Below are 9,402 nucleotides of genomic sequence, written 5' to 3'. Positions count from 1 at the left end.
CAAAAAACTGAAGATTTCATACAAAGGTGTACACTACAGTCTTCAAAGACAAAGGACAACTGACTCTAACAAGGACAGAAAGAGATGTAGAAGGCCAGATGAACAACTAATCAAGAGGATAAGTACATCAGAGTCTCTAGTTTGAGAAATAGACGCCTCACATATCCTCAGCTGACAGCTTCATTGAATTCTACCCGCTCAACACCAGTTTCATGTACAACAGTAAAGAGAAGACTCAGGGGTGCAGGCCTTATGGGAAGAATTGCAAAGAAAAAGCCACTTTTGAAACAGAAAAACAAAAAGAAAAGGTTAGAGTGGGCAAAGAAACACAGACATTGGACAACAGATAATTGGAAAAGAGTGTTATGGATCTTAAACCCATTGAGCTTTTGTGGGATCAGTTAGACTGTAAGGTGCGTGAGAAGTGCCCGACAAGACAGCCACATCTATGGCAAGTGTGGGGTGAAATGTCACCTGAGTATCTGGACAAACTGACAGCTAGAATGCCAAGGATCTGCAAAGCTGTCATTGCTGCATGTGGAGGATTTTTTGATGAAAACTCTTTGAAGTAGTTTAAGAAGTTCTGAAAAAAAAAAAATTCAAATTGTAATAGTAATTTTTCACGTTATTAATGTCCTGATGATACTTTGTGATCAGTTGAATGCCACTTTGGTGAACAAAATGTATTTCCATAAGAGCAAAATCTGTACATTATTCCAAACTTTTGGCTGCCAGTGTATATTTAGTTATTTTTCTTTTGGGGGGCCTTTCTATGCAAATATTGATATATACGATTAATTTAGATTAATTTGACTCATTAATCGACATATGATGTAATTAATTCAATTAAAAATTTTAATGGATTGACAGCCCTAAAAAAACAATTGACTATTGAACAGTGTGTGAGGGGGCAATTTTTTATTTTGGGTCAAAGTTGAATCATATACAAAGCTATAAATCTGTTTAAATCTGCAAAACATCCTGAAAAGCCAAAGGTGAATGGTCATAACTGGATCTTTAAATATAGCTCAAATATTTGGTTCACAGATTTCTTTCTCACAATTTTTAAATGAATTTATTCTGTGTCACAAAGCCTGCTTCCAATCCCAATAACATTTATGACAAATTCTGCTGGAAATGGGTCAAAAATGACCCTATAAGAGTTAGCAAAGAGCTGCAAAGAGCAAAACATTCACAATCCTTCCAAACCTCTTATAGGTTCAGTGAACTAGAATGTAAACACCAGCCGAAGGACCCCGGGATCAGTTTCAGCACATAGATCAAAGGTAGATCAAAGGCTTTATACAATTCCTTTTCCATAGATCTGCTGAATGTACGCATTCATATGGAGGCCCATGCTGAAAACAGCATTGGCTCCTGCAAAATACCTCACAGAGGCAGCTGTAAATATAAACCTTAGGACCATATTTTACACGTGACTGAGCTATAAGACCACTTTCATGCTGGACACTGGTAAATTTGGGTCGGTGTAGAGTGACTTGTAAAAACACAAAGGAATGATAGTGAAGCAATGACTTCTAGGAAACCGATTTCTCTGCACACGCTCACTTTTCAAAACATGCCTTCCCCAAGAGATGACACCATGATATACTGACATCCTGGAGAAAGAGGGCCACAGATTAGTTGAGACCAATGGGAAGACGGAACCACCATGACCTATACATGTTTTTCGACTAAGTCAACCAGGCAAATAGCTCCACCTCTAACACACTCCGTTATCTCTCACGTTTCTGGCACTCTTTTGAGAATTGCATGGGGCCACTAGAAAAGGCAGCAAGGGAGGAGGGCATGTTTCTACATACTAGTCTAGCATGTGAGTGTATGGAAGCCTGATTTTACAGGCAAAGTTCAAGGCTCTAGAGGTGTACATTGTGGGCAGTTACATTAGATAACAACACATTCCAAACAAGTTGGTTGGTTACTCCCTGTCTTAATCTTTCTTTCTTTTTTCCATTTATATGGTCACCACGATTTTGCCAAGTGAAAGACATTTTTCTGGATCAACATTCCTGTCAAAGAAGCTAAATCAAAATCCTAGCCCATTTTAATTTACATTCTATCCAGAAAAAGGTAATCACTGCGCTCTCCCAGCTAATCCATGTGCTATGACCAAGGAATATCTGCACTCTGGAAATGTCTTGCAAAAAATATAGGTTCTTTATTATCTAAAACCAGCAGCAGGGGAATAACAGACGTTTCTGCCCAAGGCCTTCTTCAGTATAATTTACATTCTCTGCAAACGGTTTTATCCGAAGGAATTTACAGTACATTCAATGCATACGGTTTTATCAGAACAGTGCTCTTTGGGTATCAAACCCACAACATTGCCATTGCTGGTGCAATGCAAGACCCGTTGAGCTACAGAAACAACTATTGCTAAACTAAACCCACTTAACCCTATCAATAAACTACCTCTAATATAAAAGGGAAATATGTTAAGAATGTTGTTCAAGCCCCTAATCACAGCCATAATCCTTATTCTACCAATTCTCTGTACCTAAAATCTGACTGGTTGATATAGGAATTTTGTTCCAGGAACATGTCCTACTTGGCAAAATCCTGGTCTGTATACCTATCAACATATATATCATCCCTTATCTTTGTACTGGTTAATTCCCATATATTACTATTGATATAAGCTATGAATGCATAGAAATAACCGTGCAAACCAAAACAAGTACAAAGATGTTCAAAAATGATTAAAAGTAGAAGAGCATGTCTTTTCTAAAAACTAAGTTCATAATATTTTAGATTTGTTATATTCCACATATGAGTTAGGGATGGGAATTGCCACAGACCCCCGATTCGGTGGTTAAAGGGGTATCTTATGCACCAATATCCATATAAGGGCATTATAAAAGTAATCCATACGACTCCAGTGGTTAAATCCATCTCTTCTGAAGTGATATGACAGGTGTGGGTGAGAAACAGATCAATATTTAAGTCCTTTTTCCTTCACTTTCTCTTTCACTTTCTTCTTCTTCTGTTTTTGGTGATTCACATTCTTTGTGTATATCACCCCCTACTTGGCAGGGAGAATAATTTATGATAAAAAAAAATTACTTAAATATTGATTTGTTTCTCACCCACACCTATCATATCATGTCTGACAACATGGATTAAACCACTGGAGTCGTATGGATTACTTTTATGTTGCCCTTATGTGGATTTTGGATCTTCAAATTTTGGCACCCATTCACTTGCATTGTATGGACCTACGGAGCTGAAATATTCCTCTAAAAATCTTCATTTGTGTTCTGCAGAAGTAAGAAAGTCATACACATCTGGGATGCCATGAGGGTGAGTAAATCATGAGAGAATTTTCATTTTTGGGTGAACTATCCCTTTAAAGGACTGAACGTAAAGAAACTTCTCAGAGAAAAAACCTGTTTGTGTTGAACTCTGCAAAATATAGCCTCATATTTTCATCTATCAATCATTGTATTAGCATTAAGCTAGACGTGTAATGTAAAATATATATATCTTTTTCATCATGAATTGCGATTTGTAACAGAATAGATTTTTTTTTCTCCCACACCTAATATGAGGTGTGTTTCATTCAGCTATCAGGTCGGATAGTGTACCCTTATTTGCTTGTGGGAAAGAAATCAGCTTTTTCTGCTTATTTTTTCTGCTTAAAAGCATGTGATTGGTGACTTTGGGAGCAGCATTTTTACATTATGTATAGCATAAATGTAAATATGAGATAAAAGCATTTCTAGATCTAAAGTATTCACATTTCCTCACTAGCTGAAGTTTCTCAAAACGGCCTTTAAAAAATAACCATCAGGGCCCCGCAAAGCAAGGTGTTTATTATTATTATTATTATTATTAAATATACTAAAAGCTGCAAGTAAAACTCAGGCAGCTCAGCTGTTAAGGCTCAATTAGACTGTTATACGGCGCCCCCTTGTGGCCCGAAAGGGAAGGGAGAATGTAACTGTAAGGAGAGAGTTGTAGCTAGATGTGCATGCACACCTACAAGTCAGGAACGAAAATGAAAAAAGGAAGAGGAGAACCGCAACAAGATCACTGATAAGAAAATGAATGTCAGTCAGCTACTTGGCTAGATTATGTTTGTTCGTTGTCATGCATTAAATTGTAACAATTAGTTAACTAACGTTTTGCAGTTGTGTCCCATTGTATATTGTTATTTATTGTTATTTATAGTCATTTAGCGTTAATATGTATAGTTATTTGTTGTTAATTTATTAGTTACGCTTTGATAATTTATTGTTAATTTTTTTGTGTTTTGTGTAGTTAATATATTATGTGTTATAATGTGTTAGTATTTTGATACTCTTTTGGTTGAAAATGTCTTTACCTGTAGCACAGAAACGTTTTTCTAAAGTGTTTGGTTTGTTTACGGTGTAAGAAACCTCTTCAGTCCGTGTGGGAGCCGTCCAAATTATTCAGAGTGAATCGCGAACCGATTTAGACCGTTTTGCCAACCAGCTTGAGCAATTAATCTCATGAAACAGGCTCAAAATAGTGATTCATTTGCGAATCGGGCTCGTTAGTTCTGATTCTAAACTTCTTATGAAATAGCGTCATACAATATAAGCAACATGCTTGACATAACTCCCGCTTCAGTTCCACTCACTACCTGGGCAGTTCCAAACAAAAAACATAGGGGGCTCTTTTCTCAGCGACGCCCTTGGTAATAACAGTAATACATTTTTTCTAAGCAAAAAAAATAAAATAAAAAAAACATTTTACACCAAAGCAAATGATTAATACTTTGAAAAATATGTTTAAAATCATGTACACTCACATGAGATGAATATCAGTAGTGTAATATTAATATTATTTCATGGTATTGCTTCCTTAGGATGAATAGTTTTGCTCTTTTCCTCATTTGTAAGTCACTTTGGATAAAAGGGTCTGCTAAATGAATGAATGTTATTGAATAATGAAGGCTTACTTAAAGCTTATGTTACATAGAGCAGGCCGCCTCTTGGGGGCCGCTATGTTGAGATGACATGACCAGCACAAAACTATTAATTTTATCTCCAGAAACCACTGTATTATCAGACAATTTCACTCACAGAATAAATAAACTGTGGCTGACGACAATTTTCAGATAACTTCCATATTGGGCAGCGCAACAAAAAAATACCTTTAACTATGTGCCCCACCAACCTTTCCAAAATGTTAATGTATTATTTGTATAGCACTGTCCCTTCAAAAACAGATTAGAGGCTAGTGCTTATAGAAACACATATGTCTAGAATGGGTTGTAATTTTTGTCTTTCTAGAAAACTCCCAGAAGAATAGTGTGTCTGACATCACTAATGATTAACCATCATACATTTGGCAGATGCTTTTATCCAAAGTGACTTACAGTGCCCTTATTACAGGGACAATCCCCCTGGAGCAACCTGGATTAAGTGCCTTGCTTAAGGACACAATGGTGGTGGCTGTGGGGATTGAACCAACAACCTTCTACTTACCAGTTCAGTGCTTTAGTCCACTACACACCCACCACTCATAATAATGAGAAATCTTCTCTTACATTTTACAACCCCTTCCCCTTTAACCATAATTGCAGTTAAAGAGGTCTGAACATAATCAACACTGAATAGGGATGCAAAACATCAAAGCAGTGATTAACAGCAAAGCTCTGCACTCTGAACTTTCCCTTGTGTTTTCTGTGTACCGTGGCCCCCTGCCATGCCTATATGCAGAAAAGGGAATAATTTACCTTTCTCTGTAATCACAGTCATAGAGCAGGAGTCAGAGGACAAGGGGCCAGAGGAGGACATGGGTGGAGAGATATGACAGATGTTTGTGCAGTTGTTTTGTCTCTTAGCACACACTTCAAAATTCTGATTTTTTTATTATCAGTAGACACTTTCCTAACAAAGCTACTGTCAAGAAGGCTATTGTAATGTGTAAATGACACCTCAACTTTTTCAACTCTGGGGCATTTTTGGGCTGCAGCCTGCAATTTTTCACACTCAAATTTAAAAGCTCACCATTCACAAATACCCCCCTTTTTTACTCCAATTATTCATATAATATTGTATATGTTTATGTTTTTTTGTTGTTGTTGTCCTAACTTTGTAAGCATGTAATTCTGTTCAATCTATCTCCCTGTAAAAAGTCCTATTTTATTCCACTAGATGACAGAAAGTACTAGAAAAAATATTTTTTCCACTATCACCTTCCATCAGAATATGCAGATCTGAAATGTCGGTGGCACTCTAATGCATTTCCGCCCTCACAGATGCTCTCATCCATAGATATTCAGTCAAATTTCCAGTTCATGAACCACCCTTATAGTTTCATCGAATATCTTGGCCTCTGAGTGGACTAGAGGCTCAATCTTGGTGTCATTAGAAAGCTGAGATCTTTTGCGATGATATATAACATTTTATCATCAATAGTTGATAACATATATATCAGATAATATATTTAGTATGCTTTTCCTGCTGGACCGCACATTTTGTTCTGGATATCTAAAATATAACATTGAATTATTCACACAAGCAAGCTCACAGACAAGTACAAAACATTTTCTCATTTTGTAGAAAACTCTCTTAGGTAAGAGCAGATATAAAGATTTTAGCTCTTTGGGGCTTACAGTAGCAGTGATCGGCACATAAAAGAAATGTTTGTATTTGATGTCTTACAGAAATCATACTTCACTTTGTAATTATTTTGAAAATCTTTCGAACTGTGGTATTAGGGCAATAAAATTATAATACAGTCACATATCAGCAGAAGCGATTCTAGCTTGTATGGCGCCCTGGGTGAAACCCGCTTCAACACGCCCCCAAAGTGTTAGATGGGGGGGTGAGGGTGGGATGGGTGGTCTGTGTGGGTGCCTCGTGCCACCCCCCGCAAGATGTCGCCCTGGACAACTGCCCATGTCGCCCATGCCTAAATCCGCCACTGCATATCAGAGAATGAGAGCTTTCATTTGATATATTATTTGTCTATTTAAATGCTATTTAAAAGACTTTTAAATTCATATTCATATTTCTACCACATTACCACTAGGTGGTGTTTATTTGCAATGCAGATGTTTTTAGGTCTTATTTTGTTATTTTATGTAAAATAAATGCAGAAGTTATGGTTATCTTTGAAAAGTTCAGATTTTAAGCTTTCAAGCGATTCCCCATATGCCGTACTTATGTTTACTGGAACTTATATATATATATAATAAAAAGATATTAAAGAAATTCTTGATATGTTAAGGAAGCAATGATTCCTAAAATTTTCAGTGTGCCTCAAATACACTTGTTTTTAAGATAAACGCAATTTCATAACAAAAATCTATCCAATTGAATTTCTTATTTTTGGTTTAATTTAAATTAACAAAATGTAAATTATTTAGTTTTTTATTTTTTTGTATTTTTTATAATTACTCAATTCAATTTGATGGAGTTTTGAATCTTAAAATAATTTTTGAGTGTACCTTTTGGTGTGATTGAAAAAGCACTTAATGATATACTGCCCTCTAGGGGCCGCACCAGACTATGACGTCATATTTACACAATAAAGCCACGTGTCCTATTCAAGCAAACACGCATGTTTTCATCTAATTATTCAACAAACCAGTATACCATGTACATTTCAAATTATGTTGAAAAAAAGTATTGTTTTAATTTCTAAGTTGAAATCCCCTCAGATCCGAGGAGATATATGAACCCTGAACTCGATGACGTAGGAGGGTCATAGGCCACGTGCCCATGCCGTGCCGCGGTGGAGCATGTACTGCACGAAAGTTTGAATTATTGTGACAATAATCTGATCGCAGATGAGAAGATAGTTTACAGATGTGAGCAATTATTTCGGACCTTAATATCAACAAGAAGTTCGCAGAGAAATATAGAGCTGCAGAGACTTGAGTTGAGACACTTGTGCTAGAAATGCAAACACAGTATGTTTAGAACATGCTCAAATATGCATCAGTTGCTTCTTAATATCATTTTGTGTGATGGCCAAAGGACATATTTATGTAAGTGTCAAATTAAAAGTGTCATCATTTGTTTTGATGGTGCGTAGGTATCATAATGTGGTAAAAGGTTAAAGTTATATTGTGGAGACACACACACACACAATTCACCATGGTAACCATAGTGCCCACCTCAGGCTATCCATCACATGAACAGTTAAAACTGCCCCATGGAGCAATAATTATGTTCAATACACAGCTTAGTCTATTTATATTTATCCAACATACCCTACCTCTTCTGCCATTACATTCACTTGCACTATCTGTATAAAACAATTGTATTTGTACACACACACACACACACACACACACATATATATATATATATATATATATATATATATATATAGTCTTATTGTGTATTTGTATATATACTTGTATCTTCTATTCATTTTTTATTTTTATTCTATTTTTTATTATTATTTGTCTTGTTTTTGTATTGTTTGTGCACTGGAAGCTCCTGTCACCAAGACAAATGCCTTGTATGTGTACGCATACTTGGCAATAAAGCTGATTCTGATACCACAGTCATCATAGGTATTGTTTCGTCAATAAAAGTATGGTAAATTTTTATTAGTCACCACTATGATAAATAAATGAATCAAAATAAAATTACAGAAAGATTCTGAAAGCTTCTTACTCCGTATTACTTTATTATGTGTTATGTGTATGTATTTTACATAAGTATCAATATTTGTAGATGGTATTTTAAAGTATTTGCAGGTGTCTGACTGTGATTGTACATTTTGAAATCCAAATTTGAATACAAATGTGTGTTTTTCTTTCTTTTTTTTCTCAAGAACATATGATGTTGCCTTTATATAGGATAGTGCTCAGTAAAATTATAATTTGACTTAATCCTATTTTTTGGACCCACAAGTAAAACAAATGTAATCATAAGTCAGTTAAACTTTGCCTGCTTATCACACAAAGCTGCTGTAAGTCTCTGTAAATGGATAGTTCACCTAAAACATTTAATTCTGTCAACATTTACTCACCCTCATACCATCCCAGATGTGTATGACTTTCTTTCTTCTGCAGAACACAAATGAAGATTTTTAGAAAAAGATTTCAGCTCTGTAGGTCCATACAGTGCAAGTGAATGGGTATCAAAACTTTGAAGCTCCAAAAAGCACATAAAGGCAGCATAAAAGTAATCCATATTACGCCAGTGGTTAAATCCATATCTTTAGAAGTGATATGATAGAAGTGGGTGGGAAACAGATGAATATTTAAGTCCTTTTTTACTGTAGATACACCTTCCTGCCCAGTAGGTGGTGATATGCAAGAAGAATGTGAATCTCCAAAAACAAAGAAGAATATGAAAGTGAAAGTGGAGATTTAAAGGAAAAAAGGACTTTAATATTCATCTGTTTCTCACCCACATCTATCAAATTACTTCTGAAGACGTGGATTTA

Source organism: Myxocyprinus asiaticus, chromosome 13, assembly GCF_019703515.2.
Source record: "Myxocyprinus asiaticus isolate MX2 ecotype Aquarium Trade chromosome 13, UBuf_Myxa_2, whole genome shotgun sequence".
NCBI lineage: Eukaryota > Metazoa > Chordata > Actinopteri > Cypriniformes > Catostomidae > Myxocyprinus > Myxocyprinus asiaticus.
Note: the sequence above shows the minus strand (reverse complement) of the source record.